At 44.2% G+C, this 22518-nt stretch overlaps 1 long non-coding RNA gene across 2 annotated transcripts in view; it reads right to left on the minus strand.

Moving 5' to 3' along the window:
* Nucleotides 1-5153: 5153 nt before the first annotated feature.
* LOC142740620 (uncharacterized) overlaps nt 5154-22518 on the minus strand; it is a 55841-nt gene continuing 38476 nt past the window's right edge. For both annotated transcript variants that reach the window (XR_012880820.1, XR_012880819.1), the window contains exon 3: nt 5154-5404. This is a non-coding gene — a long non-coding RNA (uncharacterized LOC142740620). The remainder of the gene's footprint in view (nt 5405-22518) is intronic.

Consider the following 22518-nt stretch of genomic DNA (forward strand, 5'->3'; position numbering starts at 1 on the left):
AAGAGCACCTAGTGGATTTTGGGGCCTTATTTTTATTAGAATATATTTTAGGCACCATGTCAGGTTTGAAGGGCTCTTGCGGTGCCAAAACAGTGGAAATCCCCCAAAAGTGACCGCATTTGGGAAACTACACACCTCAAGGAAAATATCTAGGGGTATAGTGAGCATTTTGACTGCACAGTTTTTTTTACAGAAATTATTGTAAGTAGGCCGTAAATGTAGGTTTAGCAATTTATTTCTCATTTCCACAAGGACTAAAGGAGAAAAAGCACCACCAAATTTGTAAAGCAATTTCTCCCGAGTAAGACAATACCCCACGTGTGGTCATAAATGGCTGTTTGGACACACGGCAGGGCTTAGAAGGGAAAGAGCGCCATGTCCTGTTGGGTTCGGGGACCCACTGGACCGTACCACCTTGGCTGTACGGCAGTTGGCCAACAGGGCGCAGAAAAGAGTCTATAGTTCGTATAGGGTACCTGTGGCAGCTCGGACAGTAGCAAGGCAGGCTCGACTGGGAGTAGGCAACAGGCAGACGTGTGGCGTGGTGTAGCAGGACAGGCTTGGTATGCAGCACAGCACGACTACAGCTCAGCACGGCACTTGACCAGGATAGCACGGGATACACGATACAGGTACAGGAAACACTGGGAACTGGAAGACCCTAGGAGACCATTTGCATAGACAAACTAGGATATGACAAACAACGCTCAGGCATGGGAGGAAGGGGCTGGGACCTTCTTATAGCCCATGGTGCTCTGGGAGCAATCGGCTCAATCTCCCACCTGCGTGCACTTTGGCTTCTTAAGTCTGGACTGAACTCGCGAGCGCACCCTGGTGGTCACTGTGGAAACGGACGGCCATATGAGCAAACATCTCTGGAGAGAAGGGCGTCGACTGTATGGAAGGAGTTCGTGGTCAGCGACCATGGACGTTACACACCATTTGGCTTTTGCAGCTCAAATTTCTCAGGAATTGTTTGCGGAGGCCATGCCACATTTGCAAAGCCCCTGAGGGGACAAAACAGTGGAAACCCCCCACAAGTGACCCCATTTTGGAAACTACACCCATTGAGGAAATTATCTAGGGTTATAGTAAGCATTTTGACCCCACAGATTTTTTGCAGAAATTATTGTAATTAGGCCGTGAAAATTAAAATCTAAATTTCTCCCAAGTAAAACAATATCCCATATGTGGTCATAAATTGCTGTTTGGACACACGGCAGGGCTTAGAAGGGCTAGAGCGCCATTTGGAGCTCAAATTTAGCAGGAATGGTTCGCGGAGGCCATGTCACATTTACAAAGCCCCTGTGGGGATAAAACAGTCGAAACCCCCCCCACAAGTGACCCCATTTTGGAAACTACACCCATTGAGGAAATTATCTATGGGTATAGTGAGCGTTTTGACCCCATAGGTTTTTTGCAGAAATTATTGGAATTAGGCCCATAAAATGAAAATCTAAATTTTTTCAAAGAAAATGTAGGTTTAGCAAATTTTTCTCACTCCCACAAAGACTAAAGGATAAAAAGCATGACAAAATTTGTAAATCAATTTCTCCAGAGTAAAACAAAACCCCACATGTGGTCATAAACAGCAGGGCTTAGAAGGGAAAGAGTGCTCTTTGGCTTTTGGAGATCACATTTAGCAGGAATGGTTTGTGTAGGCCATGTCGCATTTGCAAATCACCTGAGGGGACAAAACAATGAAAACACCCAAAAAGTGACTCCATTTAGGAAACTAAACCCCTTGAGGAATTCATCTAGGGGTGTAGTAAGCAATTTGACCCCACGGGTGTTTCATAGAATTGGGCAGTGAAAATAAAAACAATCCTTTTTCTTCAATAAGTCGTAGCTTTAGCTCAAAATTTTTAATTTTCTCAACAAATAAAGGAAAGAAAAAAACACAACCTTTGTAAAGCAATTTCTCCGGAGTACGGCATTATGTGGTCATAAACTGCTGTTTGGGCACACGGCAGGGCTCAGAAGGGAAGGAGCGGCATTTGGCTTTTGGAGTGCAGATTTTGCTGGATTGGTTTCTGGGCGCCTGTGGGACCAAAACACTGGAAACCCCCCAGAAGTGACCACATTTTGGAAACTACACCCCTCAATGCATTCACCTAGGTGTGTAGTGAGCATGTTAACCCCACAGGTGTTTTGTAGAAATTAGTGTGCACTCGATGTTGCAATGTGAAAATGGGATTTTTTTCCCATAGACATGCCAATATGTGGTGCCCAGCTTGTGCCATCATAACAAGACAGCTCTCTAATTATTATGCGGTGTTTCCCGGTTTTAGAAACACCCTACATGTGACCATAATCTTTTGCCTGGACATTTGACAGGGCTCAGGAGTGAAAGAGTACCATGTAAAATTGATGCCTAATTTGGCGATTTACAAAGTATTGGTTCTCAATTGCAGGGCTCAGATGTGAAATAATAAAAAGTGACCCCATTTTGGAAATTACACCCCTCAAGGCATTTATTAAGGGGTGTAGTGAGCATTTTCACCACACAGGCCTTTTCCATAAATGAATGCGCTGCAGATGGTGCAAATTAAAAATTACTTATTTTTCCCTAGATATGCCATTTCAGTGGCAAATATGTCATGCCCAGCTTGTGCCACTGGAGACACATACCCCAAAAATTGTTAAAAGGGTTCTCCCGGGTATGGCGATGCCATATATGTGGATGTAAACTGCTGTTTAGGCACGCTGTAGGGTTCAGAGGGGAGGGAGCGTCATTTGGCTTTTGGAGGGCGGATTTTGCTTGGTAGTAGATTTGTTTGACTTTTGCTGGTGTTTCCGTTTATAATGTGGGGCATATGAAAGCTGGGCAGAGTATATCAGGGGCATAGTCAGGTGGTATAATAATGGAGTAAAAAAACAATAAAATAATCCATAGATGTGTGTTACGCTGTGAAGCAATTCTTTCTGCACAGGCCGGTGTCGCACTGATAAATGTCCTTTCTTATCCCCTTTTTGGTCCACACTCCGCACCTTTGCAGTTTGGGGAATTTTGCTAGGAAAGTGTTGTCCTGGTATAATACAGGCACCGTCGCTTCCAGCGGATATGTTTTGGGCTCTACTATTCCTGGTTCCCTAATTTTATGGCCTTGATAAATCGCCTCTTGAAACAGAAGAAATGTTCCCCTGGGACCTGCACAACTGCATATTTTTTATTTCCTGACTTATTGGAGCCTTAACTAATTTAATTTTTTCATAGACGTAGTGGTATGAGGACTGATTTTGCGGGACGAGCTGTAGTTATTATTGGTACCATTTTGGGGTACATGTGACTTTTTGATCACTTTTTATCCTATTTTTTGGGAGGCCAGGTAACCAAAAAAACACAATTCTGGCATAGTTGTTTTAGTTTTTTTAAATAGCATTTACTATGCATTATAAATTACATGTTAACTTTATTCTGCGGGTCAGTCCGATTCCGGCGATACCTAATTTATGGCACTTTTGTTATGTTTTCAAACTTTTATTTTTTTTACTTTTTTTTTTAATATACTTTATATTACACTTTTTTTCAAGTCCCACTAGGGGACTTGAAGGTCCTCCCGGCGGGGCCTAATTGGCTTCCGTAATGGCAGAGCAGGAGGCCATTGTGTCTCCTGTTGCCATAGCAACAGTCGGCAGCCCTGATTGCATGTCAGGGCTGGCGATCTGCTAGCAACCGCTTATATGTAGCGATCACTTTATCTAAGGGGTTAATGGCAGAGATCGGAGTTAGCTCCTGTTCCTGCCATTCCAGGTGGATGTCAGCTGTAACATACAGTTGACATCCACCGCTGATGACGCCGGCTCAGCTCCTGTGCAGGCGCCATCTTGCCGGCGGCTACGGAAGCCGTTCAGTCTCCGCCGGGCGGGTCCTGAATGGCTTCCGTGCTAGGCACACCAGGAGGCCAGTATTGGGCCTCCAGTTGCTATTGCAGCCACCGAAACACCTTCAATATTATTGCCGGGGTTCCGATGAGCTGCAAACACCTTAAATGCAGCGATCGTGTTTGAGCGCTGAATTTAAGGTGTTAATGGCGGGGATTTAAGCTAATTTGGGTCCACGCTATTACAGTCGGATGTCAGCTGTAAGATACCGCTGACATCCGGCGATGATGGCACCGACTCAGCTTTTGAGCCGGTGCCATGCATTTTGCGTATGGATACGGCAAATTGCGGGAAGCACTATCTTTCCATGGCATACCCATACGGCAAACATCGGGAAGGGGTTAATATTTATGGTCCCCCGGGTTAGCTTACTGGCCAATCATGAACACCACATTTGCCTAATGTCTGGGTATCTCTGAAGAACCCGAACCAAGGACTATGAGCATAAATATATGACGGACAATAAAAAGTGGTTCACATTGTGGGGGTCAGATCCAAGTCTGAGGTTTGAATCCCTTGTTCTTCCTATCCCCAAGGAAGAATTGTGAGTGTTTAGGTCTTTCAGTTACTTCTCTATTTTGTTTTGTAACCATTATGCATGTTTTTTTTTGATCATCTTATTGACCCTTTTTGTACTTTTATAAGTACTTTACCTTTGCTATTATAAAACATTAAACTTAAATTAGTTTTATCCTTGTATGCTCTACAAAATCCATTATATGCTCTAAAAAATCCATTGCCTTTCTTAGAGTGTGTTAACCCTTTGATTGCTGAAGAGCAGTGTGTTTATTAGGTACCTACCAGTCCAGATTTCGATAGGTAGTGGCAGTGAGTTGTATATCTGGGGTGTGTGAACTGTGTTGGGTGTGATTTATGCTCCATTTGCAACCTGAGATAAAGGTGAGTGAAAGATTAAGTGAGTGAAAATAGATTAACCCCTTACATCATGTGCTGCGAAGGTGTGCACGTTACATACCCTATTTATATTCTAGTGTCTTATATGGCAAATTGTTGTAGCTCATGCTCATGAGACACTGAACGCTGAGCACTTGAGCATCAACTTTGTACAATTAGGAACAGGTTCTTTTTAACCCTTTCAGAACATTTCACCATATAGTAGAACAAAAACATATGCTTGTGGGCCTGATGAAAGGTTCTCTTAAGTAGGTAAAATATTTCTTACTACAATATAATTGGTGGGTGAGTAACAATGGATTTACTGAATGATTTACAAGGAGACCAATGTTAAACACATAACATACTGGGAGAACAATGCTTGTTGGAGTCACTGCTAAAATATAGTAGTTTTGCATAAGCTGATAAGAAAAAACAAGTTTTATATTCTAGTGTTTGGCAACTCCAGTCCTAAAGTACCACCAACAGGTCATTATTTGAGGATAGCCCATAGACGCCAGTGTCAAGTCCTGATGCGGGTATCCACACCATAATTTTTCACGAGTATTCCAAAGATCTAAGGATTGTCCACGCTCTTCTTCATTGCAACATCGACCGTGTAAAGCTGAAAATAATTTAAGGTTTATTACCAAATACAAATAATCAATGAATGGAGATCTTTAATATTATCATGACGCATTGTAACATTCGGCAAACAGATTTAAGGACTACGGTATCCCATACCCCTTTGATCACTGCGAAAACGGCACCTAACTTGAAAGATAAGTTGATTAAATGTTACTTTATGAGGCCAACTATTCACATTGGAAGGAGTGGTACCTACACAGGCTCCTTTCCCTGAGGAGACTGTAACATCTGTCAATATATGTTCCAATGACTATATTTATTAAGCCTGGGGATGGTATGCAATTCAAACTTAGAAGAAATATTATGTTAAATGCAAAACATCCAATGTTCTATATGCTTTAGTTTTGTTCTTGCCCTAATATTTATTTTGGGTAAACTTCACAGGAGCTGCGGAAAAGGGTTCAAATACACATTTCCACCATTCAGGCAGAAGAAAAGAGCACAATGGGAATTTTGTGAGTACAATAATTGCTCTTATAACCTTGACAGTGATGGGATACATGTCATGTTTTTAGCACTGTGCTAGTCTTTTATAAGTCTACACTAGATAGCATATAGCCTTCAGCCCTACCCAACAGAGATTTTGTTCTTCCTTGACAAAGGAGGGTAAGATAGTGTAGGTAGGGAATTGGGACTTATTAACAAAACTGGGGGTGGAACGGAGGGAGAGGCTAGAATATTTAATAGGGATGTTTAATTAAAAAAAATTACTCAAGCCCTAAATTGGATGCTGACCAATGCTAGAATCCTAACAAATAAAATTGATGAACTGGAATAATTAATTTTAATGGAAAAGTATGACATAGTGGGGATAACTTAGACATGGCTGGATAATAGCTATGACTTGGTAGTTAACGTACAGGATTACACTCTGTTCAAAAAGAGCGGGAGGGGATTTCCTTTATATAAATTACTGTCTAAAGCCCACTCTAAGAGTTTACACTATATTGATAAAAGTATTGGGACACACCTCTTAACCATTTAATTCAGGTCTTTCATTCAGTCCCATTGCCACTTGTGTATAAAATCCAGCAGCCAAGCAGGTGCCTTTCCAAACACTTGTGAAAGAATGGGTCGTTCTAAAGAGCTCACTGAATTCCAGTGTGGTACTGTAAGAGGAGGCCACCATTGTAACAAGTCAATTCATGATTTTTCTAGATATTCCACGATCAACTATTGTTATGGCAAAGTGAAAATGTTTAGAAACCACAACAACTCAGTCCCGAAGTGGCAGACCATGTAAAGTTATAGAGCGGGGTACTGAAGCGCATAGTGCATAAAAGTCGCCAACACTCTGCGGACTCAATAACTGCAGAGCTCCAAATCTCCTCTGGCATTCACATCTGCACAAAAACCGTGCACCATGAGCTTCATGGCATGGGTTTCCATGACCGATCAGCTGCATGCCAATTTACATCTGCAAGCATAATGCCAAGTGTCGGAGGGATCAATGTAAAGCCTGCTGCCACTGGACTCTGGAGGACGAGTCTGTGATTGGCAGAACTACGTTACCTTACTGATTGCATTGTGCCAACTGGAAAGTTTGGTGGAGGAGGGATAATGCTATAGGGTTGGGGGTTGGCCTAGGTCCCTTAGTTCCAATGAAGACATTTTGGACAATTGTATGCTTCCAACTTTGAGGGAACAGTTTGGGGAAGGCCTTTTTCTCTCTCTATTCTGTTTCAGCATGACTGTGCCCCAGTGCACAAGGTCCATAAAGGCATGGTTAGAGGAGTTTGGAGTCGAGAAGCTTGACTTGCCCGCCCAGAGCCCGACCTGAACCCGATCTAACACCTTTTGGTATGAACTAGAACAGAGATTGCGAGTCAGGCCCTCTCGTCCAACATCGGTGTCTGACATCACAAATGCTCTTCTGTATGAGTGGGCAAAAATTCCCAGAGACACACTCCAAAATCTTGTAGAAAGCCTTCCCAGAAGAGTGAAAGCTGTTTTAGCTGCAAAGAGGAGACCAACTTCATATTAATGTCTATGGATTTAGAATGGGATGTCATAAAAACTCCTGTAGGTGTAATGTGTAGGTGTCCCAATACTTATGTCCATATAGTGTATATGTGAGGGAAATGAACATGTGGAGTCTCTATGGGTAGAAATACATAGGAGTTTGCTATAAGCCACCAAATATAATAAAATCCACAGAAAATCTTCTGCTAAGGCAAATAGATGAGGCAGCAAATCCCAATGATGTTGTTATTATGGGTGACTTCAACTACCCAGATAGGGAAACTGAAACCTGTGGCTTTAAAAGAAAACAGGTTTCTGTCAATAACTGAAGATAATTAACCTTTCCCAACTAGTGCTGGACCCAACTAGAGGGAGAGCCCTATTGGATTTAATATTATCCAATAGACCTGACAGACTAACGGAGGTGCAGGTTGTCTGTCACTTAGTATAAAGCAGGGGTCTCAAGCACGCAGCCCTGCTCAGAGACTCTGGAATTCCCTGACATCACTGTCCACATATGAACAGCAATGTCAGGGTCTTGCCCAGAGCGGAGTCCCAGGCAGAGCGCTAGTATCGGCTCTGCTCCGGGACTCTGTCGAATTTCCTGACATCGCTGTCCATATATGGACAGTGTGTCAGGGTCTTCCCCAGAGAGGAGTCCCGGGCAGAGCGCTAGTATCGTCTCTGCTCTGGGACTCTGCGGAATTCCCTGACATCGGTGTCCATGTTTGGACACACGATGTCTGGTGCTTCCCCAAAGCCGGAGTCACGTGCAGAGCACTAGTATAGGCTCTGCTCCGGAACTCTGTGGAATTCCCTGACATCACTGTCCATATGTGGACAGTGTGTCAGGGTCTTCCCCAGAGCGGAGACCCGGGCAGAGCGCTAGTATCGGCTCTGCTCCAGGACTCTGTGGAATTCCCTGACATCGGTGTCCATGTTTGGACACACAATGTCTGGGGGTTCCCCAGAGCCGGAGTCCCGGGCAGAGCGCTAGTATAGGCTCTGCTCCGGAACTCTGTGGAATTCCCTGATATCACTGTCGATATGTGGACAGTGTGTCAGTGTCTTCCCCAGAGCGGAGACCCGGGCAGAGCGCTAGTATCGGCTCTGTTCCAGTACTCTGTGGAATTCCCTGACATTGGTGTCCATGTTTGGACACACGATGTCTGGGGGTTCCCCAGAGCCGGAGTCCCGGGCAGAGCGCTAGTATCGGCTCTGCTCCAGGACTCTGTGGAATTCCCTGACATCGGTGTCCATGTTTGGACACACGATGTCTGGGGGTTCCCCGCTCTGGGGTTGACCCTGACATCTCTGTCCATATATGGACAGTGATGTCAGGAGCAGAGCTGGAATCCCAGGCAGAGTGCTAGAAGCTGCTCTGCTCTGGGACTCCAGCTCTGGGCAAGCCCCTGACATCACTGTGGCAGCATCTGCTGAGGGCACCATGGCAGCATCTGCGAAGAGCACTGTGGCAGCATCTTCATAGGGCACTGTGGCAGCATCTACAGAGGCCACTGTGGCAGCATACGCAGAGGGCACTGTGGCAGCATACGCGAAGAGCACTGTGGCAGCATCCACGGAGGGCACGGTGGCAGCATCTACGGAGGGCACTGTGGCAGCATACGCGGGAGCACTGTGGCAGCATACGCGGAGGGCACGGTGGCAGCATCCGCGGAGGGCACTGTGGCAGCATCCGCGGAGGGCACTGTGGCAGCATCCACGGAGGGCACTGTGGCAGCATCCACGGAGGGCACTGTGGCAGCATCTACAGAGGGCACTGTGGCAGCATCTACAGAGGGCACTGTGGCACCATGTACAAAGGACACTGTGGCATTATCTAGGGGTGTGTTGCATTATCTACAGAGGGCACTGTGGCATTATCTAGGGGTGTGTTACATTATCTACAGAGGGCACTGTGGCATTATCTACAGAGGGCACTGTGGCCTTATCTAGGGGTGTGTTGCATTATCTACAGAGGGCACTGTGGCATTATCTACAGAGGGCACTGTGGCAGCATCCACAGAGGGCACTGTGGCAGCATCCACAGAGGGCACTGTGGCAGCATCCACAGAGGGCACTGTGGCAGCATCCACAGAGGGCACTGCGGCAGCATCCACACAGGGCACTGCGGCAACATACACAGAGGGCACTGCGGCAGCATCCACTGAGGGCACTGTAGCTCTATCTAAAAAGGGGCTGCCCAATCTTGACATGTGTGTCTGCCAAACGCTGCTAACTGAGCCGCCGGACTGCATTTAGCGACACTTAAACTGGAAAACTGGATTGTTGAAATAAGCACGTGGAGAAATATCTCAAATTTTAAACCTAGTGGTATTATTATAGTAATGTAGTGTTGTTATTATTATAGTAATATAGTGTTATAGTAGTTCAAATAACTAATTTATTAACAATAATTTTGTATTGTATCAAACTTGAAAGTAATGCGGCCCGACCACTTCACATTTTTTGTATATGCGGCCCACTAACCTGGCCGAGTTTGAGACCCCCGGTATAAAGTGACCATAATATAATAAACTTCCACTAGTCTTTCAATAGAATGTTTTGTCGAGGAATCACAAAAACACTAAACTTCAGGAAAGAGAAATTCGATCAGATAGAGATTCCCTCAACGTTATTGACTGGGACAATATCCTTCAAAATAAAAATAAAAAATACAGATACTAAATGGGATATTTTTAAAAGCATCTTACATTTGCATTGTAAGAGGTAAAAGGGTTACGAACAGAAAAAACAAATGTGGATAACTAAAAATGTAAAGGGTCAATAATTAACAAAAAGAAAGCACTTCTAAAACAGGAAGGCAGTGAGGAAACACTAAAAAAATAATTATTGACAAAACAGATCAAATTAGCCCTGAAATGTTCTTAAATTATATAAAGTATTAAAAAAGGTTAAAACTGGAAACTTTGGACATTTAAAATGTAACGAGGGAGAAATTGTGAAGGGGAATGAGGCATATACACCCATGTCCTAAGTACAGTAACAGATAGACCCTTATTTCTGATATTGAAGGATTCAATAATGACCGGGTCTTTTCCACATGACTGGCACATAGCAAATGTCATGCCAATATTAAAAAAGGGGTCAAAAAAAGGGCCCGGAAACTATAGGCCTGAAAGTTTTACCTCTATTGTGGGTAAAATGTTTGAAGGTTTTTTTAAGAGATGCTATCCTGGAGTATTTCAATCAGAATAAAGGTATCTGCCACGATCCGTGGGTGTGTGGACCCACTTGGCCGCTCCGCCGTAGCGGAGTATCAGCTGGCCAAACAACATAGTACCCAATCAATACAAAAGTTCAGTACAAGGGTACCTGAATACAGTCACAGTGGCTAGGCACAGATGAAACTTAGACCCAGAGGATGCCACACGTGGTGGAGGATATAAGGCGTGGCAAATTACACCAGACGTGGTGTACGACAGCAGGTGTGACCAATGGCACAACACGACTCTAACACTCAATAGGGCTCAGGAACCAACACAGCACAATATACAGGAACAGGTAGTAGGGCACGGGAACACTGGGAACAGGTTATCACTAAGGGACCATTTGCTAAGACTAACATGGGAAAACACAATGCTCAGGCAAGGAGTGAAGGGGCAGAGCCCTGTTAATAGTCCAGGTTGATAATGGGCTAGTTATTGATAACTTACATGTGCGTGTGCTGGCCCTTTAAGGCCGGGCACGATCGTGCGCGTGCACCCTATGGGAGACAGCCGAGCGGAAGTGAGTGCTAGCATCTCCTAGGAAGGAGATGCCAGCCAGCACTCACAGATCCGTGGCCACGGCCGCCGAGGGGTGAGGAGGAACAGAAGTCCGTGGCCGTGGACGCTACAGTATCCCCCCTCTTACGCCCACTCTTCTTGAAACCAGAGTGGGCGTAAATTCCTTAATGAGGGTAGCGGCATTAAGGTTCTCTTCTGGCTCCCAGGACCTCTCCTCAGGACCAAACTCTCTCCAGTCCACCAAATAGAAAGTCCTTCCTCATACCCTCTTGCAGTCCAAGACCTCCTTCACCTGAAACACATCAGATGAACCGCTGGGAGCAACTGCAGGTCTAGGAGTCTTACTGTAGTGGTTCAGGACCACAGGTTTCAGGAGGGACACATGAAAGGAGTCGGGGATTCTAAGGGTAGCAGGCAGCCAAAGCTAATAGGAGACAGGTTTTATCTGTTGTAGTATCTCAAAGGGTCCGAGGAACCTGGGAGCAAACTTGTACGAAGGCACCTTTAAACAAATATTTCATGAGGACAGCCAAACTTTGGTACCTGGAAGATACTGAGGCGGCTCTCTTCTTTTTATATCCGCTTTTCGCTTCATGCGATCGACTGCTAGCAGAATAGAAGACCGGGTCTGTTGCCAGATTTGCAGAAAGTCCCCAAATGTAGAGTCAGCAGCGGGTACCTGAGATGTAGCCGAGTTAGGAAGAGGGCTTCTAGGATGTTTACTGTACACAACGTAGAATGGTGTGGAAGTGGTGGACTTACTTGTGTGATTGTTGTATGAGAACTCGGCCCATGGAAGAAGCTGTACTCCGTCATCATGCTGCATGGAGATGAAGTGACGAAGATAATTCTCCATGATCTGGTTAATCCTCTCGACTTGACCATTGGATTGGGGATGGTAGGAAGAGGAAAATTCCAACTTCACATCTAGTAGTTTACAGAGAGCTCTCCAGAATCTTGAGGTGAACTCATCAGACACAGTATGAAGGGGCAAGCCATGCAAGTGGAAGATGTGCTGAATGAAGAGATTAGCCACTCGAGCAGCAGAAGGTAGGCCAGTCAGCGAAACAAAATGAGCCATCTTGGAGAACCGATCCACCACCACCACCCAGACGGTATTGCATCCCGCTGAGGGAGGAAGCTTTGTGACAATGTCCATTGCAATATGCTGCTGGGGGTGTTTGGCACTGGCAGAGGTTGGAGCAGACTGGCAGGCTTGGAGTGAGCAACCTTGTTCGAAGCACACACACAGTGCAGGAAGAGACAAAGTCCACAACATCCTTGGGCAGAGTGGGCCACCAGAAATAACGAGTTATCAGGTCTTGAGTCTTACGAACACCCGGGTGTCCAGCCAGTTTGGAGCTGTGTCCCCAGCGAAGGATTCTCCTCCTGCCTGCCAACTGCACAAAAGTCCTCCCCGGAGGGATGTCTCTAACTTGCAGGGGATTAGCCGTTATAATGCAAGACGGGTCTATGATACATTGCGGGGACTCCACAATGTCCTCTGTTTCAAGTGACCTGGATAGGGCATCGGCCTTCACATTTTTGTCAGCAGGATGGTAGTGGAGCACAAATTGGAAACGGGTGAAAAGCAGCGACCACCTGGTTTGACGGGGGTTTAGCCGTTGAGCCGACTGGAGATAAGTGAGGTTCTTGTGGTTGCTGAATATAAGGATGGGATGAGCTGCGCCCTCTAACAGATTTCTCCAATCCTCCAGAGCCAATTTGATGGCCAATTACTCTCGATCCCCAATAGAGTAATTGCGCTCAGCGGAGGAAAAAAAGGCTTGAGTAATAGCCACACACCACTGCCTTTCCTTTGAAGCTTCTCTGGAACAGTAGTGCCCGTGCACCAACAGAGGAAGCGTCCACCTCCAATAAGAACGGCCCCTAAGCAGCAAGTGATGGACTCAAAATCAGCTTCAAATGGGGTGGTCCTCTGCTAGACCTTTGAGCCCATTATTGTGTGAGAACTTCAGCCCATCAGAGGATCCTCTAGTACTCTAGTGTGCCAGTCCGACCATTTTAACAGATCGGAAAACAGATTACAAACTGATGGGAAAAAAAAGATAGAAAAGTCATTCGTTTTTCACTCCATCGAAAACCATTAGAAACAAGAGGTTGATGACCTGCAAGTGCAAGTGTATTAAGAACTGAGTTTTGTTAGGATTTTAATTCTAGTAAGGGTATGTACACACAGAGTTTTTTGCAGGCAGAAAATTCTGCCTCAAAATTCCGTCTGGAATTTTGAGGCAGATTTTGATCTGCCTGCACGCCATTTGCCGCGTTTTTCGTGGCGTTTTTCAACCGCAGCCATTGACCCCCGTGGGCAAAAAACTCTGCGAAATACGTTTTCTCTGCCTCCCATTGATGTCAATGGGAGGTCAGAGACACAAACGGCCGGAGATAGGGCATGTCGTTTCTTTTTCCCGCAAGACGATTTTTCCGCTCGCGGGAAAAAAAACGCCTCCACCTCCCATTGAAATCAATGGGAGGCTTTTTCGGCCATATTTTGGAGCGGTTTGCGCGTCAAAAAACTCTGGGTGAACTGGCCCTAATAGAGCTCAGTTAAAAGGTTGCAGGAGGTTTGTTGATTTGCTAGGTGGTAATTTCTTTCAGTCATGACAAGTATATAATGCCTTCATAAATGCTACATTACATTGTAGACTACATGTTACTGTACTTACTATGATGTGATACTGTGACAATAAATGCAGAAAGTCAAGATTAAATCTCACGTATACGTAGCGTGTAAGGAAACACAGATAAGTATTCGCAGATTGTTGCTCAATAGCGCAGTGGCCTCAGCTTACTCTTATATAAGCTGGTTTCAGTGACTCATAGGAATGTTCTGTATAATATGACATACAGTCACGATGACACATAATAGTGGTAAGACAATCGCAGTAACCTGACTACAGTATTCCTAGTCATATGTATGTATGTATAATGCTTATGTGTAACATGTGGCCCACACCCTTTGCTTTTAGAATAAAAAATCCTAATGTACTGAATATTTATAGTCGTATAGAAAAAATGTAAACACAAGTGACATAACGAGAATGAAGTAGTTACATAACAGTAGGGTGTCATTCTTACGTGAAACCACAAGGCTAGTCATAATGCTTGGAGCATACCGGTATAGTCATCTGTCGGTCATTAAAATATGTTTAGATATCTTTGGTTAGCATATGAAAAATTGTACAGACCTACTACCGAATAACTTTATCGACAGCATACTTGCTGTAACAGTAATATAATTTTTAAGGCTGAAAAAACGTAAGTCCATCTTGTTCAGCCTATTATTTTGCAATGTTGATCCAGAAGAAGGCAAAACCCTCATGAAGCAAAAGTCAAATTTCACATTTTTGGAAAAAAGTCCTTACAAACTCCCAATATGGTAATCAGAATAAATCCCTGGATCAATGTCCAATCTACAGTAATCTAATATCTTGTAATATTATTACCCTCAAGAAAGGCATCCAGTCCTCTTTTGAACTCTTTCAGTGAATTTACCGGAACAACTTCTTCTGGAAGAGAGTTCTAAGGTGTCACTGCTCTTACAGTAAAGAACCCGCTTCTATGTTTGTGTAGAAACCTTCTTTCCTCTATATGTAGATACCCCTTGTCATAGTTACAGTCCTGGGTATAAATAGATCATGAGAGAGATCTCTGTATTGACCTTTGATATATTTATACATAGTTATTAGATCACCCCTCAGCCATCTTTTTTCTAAATTAAATAACCCTAATTTTAAGAATGTTTCTGGCTACTGTAGTCAACCAATTCCATTTTTTACTTTAGTTGCCCGCCTTTAAAGGGAATGTGTTGCCAGCAAAACATGTTTGTTTTTTTTTTAATTAAACATTTAGTGTGTAGGTGATTAAACATTGTTCACATTTTTTTTTTTTTTTCACGAGTCAGGAAATATTATAAATTAGATTCTAATTTATAATATTTCCCATTGCTGGTCACTAGATGGAGCTATTCCCAAAATTGCAGCATTGCATGTGGTAAAGCAACCATATTGCTTTTTGCTGCAAAATTGGGAAAAAAGCACTCGCTCTAGTGAGCTCTGAGAATCCCCCCCTCCTTTATCCTGGTTAGTGCCGGGATAAACGAGGGGATTGAACGGTCTAACCTCCTACACTGTGTGTCGCCATTTTTTGAGCTAACACACAGTGTAGTAGGTTTACATACAGTAGTAAACACACACAAACACGAACATACATAGAAATCTCTTACCTGCTCCTGCCGCCGCGGCTCCCTCCGGCCCGTCCGCTCCGTCTGCTGCCGCTGGTCCAAGTGCACAAGTCCGGAAGCCGCGTCCGGAAGTAGTAATCTTACTGTCCGGCCGCGACTTCCGGTCCACAGGAAAATGGCGCCGGACGGCGCGCATTTCAAATTGGACTGTGTGGGAGTGGCGCATGCGCAGTTCCCAAACAGACGGCGTACACAGAAGTGGATGGGACGGGCCCCGTTCGCAGTCCCTATGGGACTGTGGCTGCCGTATTCCATGTCTGTATGTGTCGTTAATCGACACATACAGAAATGGAAAAAAAAGTGGAAAAATAGAAAAAAGTAACACACAAACACACAAATAAATAAAAACGTTTTTAATAAAACACTAACATTAAACTGACATGAAAATTTTTTTTGTGGTGACACTGTTCCTTTAAAGCCGCTCAAGCTTTGCTATGTCTTTCTTGTGCACTGGTGCCAAAAATTGTACACCGTATTCTATACGGTGTATAAAGTGGTTGAACTATGTTCTCACCCTATGCATCTATACCCCTTTTGATGCAACACGTGGTCTTAAAGGGAAGGTGTCACAAAAAAAATTCTTTTATATATGTTATTGCTTTTAGTATGTCATTAAAATACATTTTATTTATTTGTGTTTTTGTGTTGTGCATTTTTCTTTTTTCTTTCTTTTACTTCTCTATGGGGGCTGCCATTTTTTTTTCATCTCTGTATGTGTCGATTAACGACACATACAGAGATTGAATACGGCACATACATCCCCATAGAGAATGCGAACGGGAGCCGCTCCCACACAGACCAAAAGGAAGGTCTTCGGCAGAGCAACATCATGCGCCATTTTCATGTGGACCGGAAGCTGCGGCCGGACAGTAAGTCGACTACTTCCGGTCGCGGCTTCCAGCCATATGTTCAGACGCAAGGACTGGGAGTGGAGGCGGCGGAGGCAGTGGCGGCGGCGGCGACAGCAGCGGCAGGAGCAGGTAAGTTATGTTTGTGTATGTGATGTGTGTGTATGTTCGTGTTATACTGTGTGATTACCACTGTAATCCTCCTACACTGTGCATTCGCTCAAAAAATGGCGGCACACAGTGTAGGAGGTTTGAACATTCAACCCCCTCCTTTCTCCTGGCACTAGCCAGGATAAAGGAGGGGGATTAATTGAGCACACTAGAGCGAGTGTGTCTTCTCCAATTTTGCAGCATAAAGCAAGGAGGTTGCTTTACCACATGCCAATGCTGCAATTTTTGGAAGTGCTCCGTCTAGTGACCAGCACATGGAAATGTTATAAATTAGAATGTAATTTATAATATTTCTTGACTTGTGAAAAAATTAAAAAAATTAGAACAATGTGTAATCATTTATATACTAACTGTTTAACTAAAAAAAAATTATAATAATTTTCTAGTGACACATTCCCTTTAATTGCCTTGGCAGTAGCTGCCTGACACTGGTTGCTACAGTTAAGTGCTTTTCCATGTCAGCATTGACCAGTGTTTTACAATTTAGTATGTAATGGTGCCGGCATGAATTTCCCTTCCCAAGTGCATAACCTTACATTTATTACCGTTAAAACTCATTTGGTACTTCTCTGCCAAAGACTCCAACTTCTCTAGATGCATTTGTTATAGAATACTGTCCTCCTTTGCTTTAATTATTTTACAGTTTAGTAGGAGCTGCAAAAAACTATATTTTACTGGGCCATCCCTCTACAAGGTCATTAATAAATGTATTAACCCCGTCGTATACAACTTTCAGATTTTCATTTCCGTTTTTTTCTCCCCACATTCCAAAAGCCATAACGTCTTTATTTTACCGTCAATATATTACTATGAGGGCTTGATTTTTGCGGGACGAGTTGTAGATTTTTGTAGCACCATTTATTTTGCCATATAATGTGCTAGGAAATGGGAAAAAAATTATATGTTGGGTAGAAAATGCAAAAAACAGTGATTCCTCCATGGTTTTTTGCGCGCCGTTTTTACGGAATTCACTGTGCAATTAAAACAACATGTTAACTTTATTCTGTGGGTCAATACGATTACGGTGATACCAAATATATACCTAAGTGTAAAAAAGAAAATTTATTTAATGTCTCCATATTCCGAGAGCCATAACTATTTTTATTTTTCCGTCGATTAAGTGGTATGAGGGCTTATTTTTTTAAGCTGTAGTTTTTAATAATACCATTTTGGTGTACATGCGATGGTTTGATCACTTTTTATTTAACTTTTTGTGGGAGATTAGGTGGCCAAAAAACAGAGATTCTGGCGTTTACTATTTTTTTGTACGGTGTTCACCGTGCGGGTTAAATAATGATATATTGTAATAGTTCAGACTTTTTCGGATGCGGCGATATCAATTATGTTTATTTTTTTATTTTTTTACTATGCTCTAGGGGGAAAATGGGAAAAGGTTGTTTTTTTAAACTTTTAACATTCAAATTTTTTTTTTACACAAAAAAACAACTTTATTTAACTCATTTATACTTTTTTTATTAGTCCCCCTAGGGGACTCCAACCAGCGATCGTTAGATCGCTTGCACGATATACTGCAATACTAATGTATTGCAGTATATCGTGATTCTGACAGGCAATTATTAAGCCCTGCCGGAGGCGGGGCTTACTATGTGCACAAAGATGGCGGATCTGGGGCCTTCATTAGGCCCCCAGGCAGCCACAGCAACCATCGATTGCGTTGCGGGGGGGGGCACGATGAGCTGTTAGAGGGGGTCGCCCCTCTTTCTAACGATTTAAATGCTGCGGATCGCCGTTCCTACTCACCCCATGGATCTGTGGGTGCTGGCCATCATCTCCTTCCTAGGAGACACCAGCACTCACTTCCACTCCGCTTGGCTGTGTCCCGTAGGGAGCGCGCGCACGCTTGTGCCCTCCCTTAAAGGGTCAGTGCGCACATGTAAGTTATCAATAATTAGCCGGAGATCACCCTGGACTACAAATGGGGCTCTGGCCCTTCACTCTTTGCCTGAGCGTTGTTGTGTTTTCCCAAGTTAGTCTTAGAAAATGGTCCCTTAGTGTTATCCTTTTCCCAAGTGTTCACATGCCCTACTACCTGTTCCTGTATCCTGTGCTGTGTTGGTTCCTGAGCCCTAACGAGTGTTGGAGTCGTGTTGTGCCATCGGTCATGCCTGCTGTCGTACACCACATCTTGTGTCATCTGCCACGCCTGATATCCCCCGCCACGCCTGATATCCTCCGCCACGTGTAGCATCCTCTGCCGTCTAAGTTCCATCTGTGCCTAGCCACTGCGACTGTCTGAACTACTCAGGTACCCTTGTTGTGCTGGACTTTGTATTGATCAGGTACTCTGTTGTTTGTCCAGCTGCTACTCCGCTACGACAGAGTAGGCTAGTGGGTCCACATACCCACGGATCATGACAGTATGCTTAGGCCATGGACCCTGCTGGTCAATCTAAGACCATGACGACATCACAAGCTATGCAGGCAGGCATGCAGGACCTTCAGTCACGACAAGACCAACTCCTCCTGGCGGTGAACGCCATTGCACATCGGCTGGATTCGCAAGCCGCAGTCATCACAGCACCTGTTCCTGTCGCTCCTGCTGTTCCTCCTGCTATACCTCCGGTCAGTACCGGTGCCGACCCCAGATGCTCCCTGCCACTACCACCTCGCTATGATGGAGCCACGAGGACCTGCAGGAGATTTCTGAATCAGTGCCAGATCCACTTCAGACTACATGGAAATTACTTATTTTCTGATGACGCAAGGATTGCCTTTGTAATCTCTCTCCTTACTGGCAATGCCCTGGCATGGGCGATCCCCATTTGAGAACGTCAGGGACCAGAGACCCATGACTTACAGTGTTTCTTACAGACTCTCCGTACTATATTTGAGGAACCTGGGAGAGTATCTTCTGCTGCTAACCCTACGCCAGGGAGACATCTCCGTGGGAGAGTATGCCATTCAGTTTCGTACCCTGGCTGCAGAACTAACCTGGAACAACGAGGCCTTGGTGGCTACATTCTGGCAGGGACAGTCTTCTGGGATTAAAGATGAGCTTGCCGCTCGTAATCGGCCACCTACCCTGGATGATCATAGTATCCGGCGAGAAGACGCACCGGGTCTGTGCCTATCTGGATTCAGGATCGGCAGCAAACTTCATCCAGCAAGACCTAGTGGATCATCGCCAGTTGCCCACTGTTCCTCTGGAGACGTCTTTGGCTGTTGCCTCGGTGAATGGTCTTTCTCTGCCCAATCCGATCATGTCTGAGACCAAGCCACTGAAGCTCCAAGTTGGAGCCCTTCATACTGAACTGATTACCTTCCTTGTCTTGCCTAAAGCTGTCAATCCGGTTCTACTGTGTCTGCCTTGGCTCCAGTTGCATGCTCCAGTCCTGGATTGGAATTTCCGAAGAAGTTCTCCAATCGGGTCCCAAATGTCCCCACCGCTGCCTGTTACAGATCCATCCCATCCAGTCTCCTCTGCCTCAGTCATTAGCGGGATTACCTACTCATTTTTCCCAATTTTTAAACGTCTTCAGCAAAAAGGAGGCTGAGATGCTTCCTCCACACCGGTCTTACGACTGTCTGATAGAACTGGTTCCAAATGCTTCTCCTCCCCGTGGACGGTTATATCCCCTCTCCTTGCCAGAGACTCAGTCCATGTCGGCCTATATCAAGGAGAATCTGGAGAGGGGATTCATACGAAAGTCTTCCTCCCCGGCCGGGGCCGGGTTCTTCTTTGTTAAAAAAAAAGACGGATCTCTTCGACCCTGCATTGACTACCGTGGTCTCAACCAGATCACGGTCAAGTGGACAAATAGCCGTTGCCACTAATATCTGAACTGTTTGACCGTATACGAGGAGCCAGGATTTTCTCTAATCTAGACTTGCGTGGGGCTTACAATTTGATCCGAATCCGTCAAGGTGACGAGTGGAAGACGAAATTCAACACTCGAGACGGGTACTACGATTACCTGATGATGCCCTTCGGTCTGTGTAACGCTTCCAGGAATTCGTCAATGATATCTTCCGAGATCTCCTCTATGTCTGTGTTGTGGTCTATCTCGATGATATTTTGATTTTCTCTCCAGATCCGACGACTCATCGGAGGCATGTTCGTCAAGTTCTGCTGCGATTAACCCCTTAATGACCAGCCTATTTTGGACCTTAATGACCACGCTATTTTTTACGTTTTTCAATCCTCGCATTCCAAGAGCTATAACCTTTTTATTTTTGCGTCGACATAGCTGTATAAGGTCTTGTTTTTTGCGGGACAAGTTGTATTTTTTAATAGCACCATTTTTAGGTACATATTATTTATTGATTAACTTTTATTAACTTTTTTTTGGGGGGGGGAATAGAAAAAAATCTGAAATTTCGCCACTCTTTTTTGCATCCTAAATCGACGCCGTTTACCGTGTGGTATAAATAACACAATAACTTTATTCAGCGGGTTGTTACGATTGCAACGATACCAAATTTGTATCGTTTTTGTATGTTTTACTACTTTTACACAGTAAAAACACTTTTGTTTCTAAATTATTTGTTTTTGTGTCTCCATATTTGAAGAGCTGTAACGTTTTTATTTTTTCGCCGATGCGGTTGTATGAGGGCTTTTTTTTTGCGGGATGACCATTTTGGAGTAGATGCGACTTTTTGATCACTTTTTATCACATTTTTTTTAAGTCAGTATTCACAGAAAACAGCAATTTTTCCATAGTTTTTTATTAATTTATTTTGTTTTTTTAATAGTAAAGCATTTTGTAAGGGGAAAAGCTGGGTTTTTCATTTTTTTCACATTTTTTTTAAAATTAACTTTATTAAACTTTTTTTTCACTTTTTTACTAGTCCCATTAGGGTACTATAATATGCGATTCTGCGATCGCTATTGTAATACACTGCAATACTTTTGTATTGCAGTGTATTACTACCTGTCCGTTTAACACGGACAGGCATCTGCTAGGTCATGCCTGCGGCATGATCTAGCAGGCATTCGCTCCAGGCAGACCTGGGGGCCTTTATTAGACCCCCGGCTGCCATTGGAGACACAAACACTCGGCGATCGTATCGCCGGGTGTCGGTGGGAGAGAGAGGGAGCTCCCTCCCTCTCTCCAAAACCACTCAGATGCGGTGCTCACTATTGAGCACCGCATCTGAGGGGTTAAACGCGTGAGATCGATACTAATATCGATCTCACACGGCAGAGCAGGGACGCTCCCAGCCCTCAGCTGCCTCTAGCAGCTGAGAGCAGGGAGATTTGACAGCTCCCTGCTCTGTAAACTTATTCCGATGCCATGACGTAAAAAGTCTATGGCATCGGAATAAGGCCCGTTAGTGACCGACGTAGAAAGACGATGGGCCGGTCACTAACGGGTTAAGGGAGAATCGTTTGTATGGAGAAGTGCGTCTTTGAACAAAATTCTCTGCACTTCCTGGGCTACATCATCTCGGATCAAGGTCTCAAGATGGATCATGAGAAAGTAAAGTCCGTCCTGGAATGGCCACGTCCTCAGGGCATGCGGTCCATACAGCGTCTTTTGCTATTTGCCAACTTCTACCGGCTGTTTATCCCAAACTTGTTATCACTGACGGCTCCCATCTCTACCCTTACCAAGAATGGTGTGAACGCCAAGGTATGGTTTTTGTTTATAAAAATACTCTTACAATGTATTAATTCTATGTCCGGTGTGCAGAAAATAACCGCAACATTTAAAATACAGTGAACAGTGGCCATGATGGAAGGCCCTCAGAAGAATCTCCTCTGGTGAGCCCAAGGTACCCCAGTGCCACACTGTATTTTGGTAAAATATCATCCATTTCTAACCTTTGTTTTCCTCATTTTTTTCTACCTGCTTTTTAAGCCAGTGAAGTTATTTTTCCTTCTTTCCATAAAAAAACCCCCCAGTATGAAATAGGATAAATACAATTCTATAGGATCTGTAAAGGGACTCCAATCTTAAAATGGGACCAATGCATCCTAAAAAGATTGACGAATGGTTTGGATGGAGACAACTGCCAATATTGAGACGCATCATATTCCATATAACCATTAAAGTATATTTGCTGTGCTACCTTATATATTTCCTTACTATTTGATATATATATATATATATTTCTTTTCCTTGTCTCATCATCA

Source organism: Rhinoderma darwinii, chromosome 2 (genome assembly GCF_050947455.1).
Source record: "Rhinoderma darwinii isolate aRhiDar2 chromosome 2, aRhiDar2.hap1, whole genome shotgun sequence".
Taxonomy (NCBI): Eukaryota; Metazoa; Chordata; class Amphibia; order Anura; family Rhinodermatidae; genus Rhinoderma; species Rhinoderma darwinii.